This window comes from Microtus ochrogaster, linkage group LG9 (assembly GCF_000317375.1).
Source record: "Microtus ochrogaster isolate Prairie Vole_2 linkage group LG9, MicOch1.0, whole genome shotgun sequence".
Lineage (NCBI taxonomy): Eukaryota > Metazoa > Chordata > Mammalia > Rodentia > Cricetidae > Microtus > Microtus ochrogaster.
The window spans coordinates 30,424,832-30,426,078 of record NC_022034.1 but is presented as its reverse complement, the minus strand read 5'-3'; positions in this window follow the sequence as shown (position 1 = coordinate 30,426,078).

Below are 1,247 nucleotides of genomic sequence, written 5' to 3'. Positions count from 1 at the left end.
AAACTTTTTGTTATACTTCTCATCCATTTCTATAAGGGCGTTTTTTACATGTTGTTTAAGGGACTCTATTGCTTTCATAAAGTCAATTTTTTCCACTTCTTCTGTGTTAGGGTGTTCAAGTCCGTCTGTTGCAGGATCATTGGGTTCTGGTGTTTTCATGTTGTTTTTCAGATTATTGGGTGAATTCTTGCCTTGGCTCCTGCCTATCTCCTCCTGTCGATGCTATCTAATTGGTCTTTTAAAACCGGATCAGGTTTCCCTGCTGGCCAGAGGCGCCTCTTACAAAATGCCCTTGCTCTGTTTCCTGGCTCCTGCCGCCAGCCAAGATCCCTCTCACCCCTCCGAAGGGTCTTTAGGAACAGGACCAGGCTCCCCATTTGCTAGGGACCTCTCCAACAAAAGGCCTACCTCTTTGATTTAATTGTAGTTGGGCAATCTGCTTGATTTCTTTCTTGACCCAACTTTTATTCATTTCTGAGTTTCAGCTTCCATGAGTTTCTGCTGTTTCTGTTGTGGTCAATACCCAGTTTTAATTCTAAAACCTCATTAGAGTTACCACTAATAACTACACAACAGAATCTATACTAGGGTGTTTTGAGATTTTTTTTTCTACCAACAGAGTTATTCTAAAATTTTAATTTTAGCTCAAGCAGACTTTTTGGACAAGGGCAAAAATCAGTCATATTCTTCACCAAAATATCACAAGAATATTATCTAGGCAATGTCCTAAAATTCTTCTCTAAAACCATTTGAATCATCCCTCTGCAGGTCTAATAACTTTTAGCACCACTGTCCTCCATGTTCCTACTAGTATGGCCCACTAAGCAGCGCATAAAGCATTCTACTACTTTTCTAACCCAAAATACCAAAGTTCAAATTCCTCCAAACAAGGACATGGTCAGGCCTATCACAGCAATAACCCAGTCTCTTGTACCAACTTCTGTCTTAGTTATGGTTTCTATTGCTATGAAAAGACACCACAACTATAGAAACTCTTATAAAGGAAAACATTTAGTTGGGGTGGCTGGCTTAAAGGTTCAGTCCATTGTCATTATGGTGGAACATGGTGACAAACAAGCAGACATGGTGCTGGAGAAGTAGCTGAGATCCATAAATCTTGCAGGCAACAGGAGGTAATCTGAAATACTGAGCAATATCTTGGGCATATATGAGACCTCAAAGCCCACCTCTGCCTCTATCGTGGGATGCCATGCTCAGCCACATGGCTGCTAATTTGTTGTGAGGAC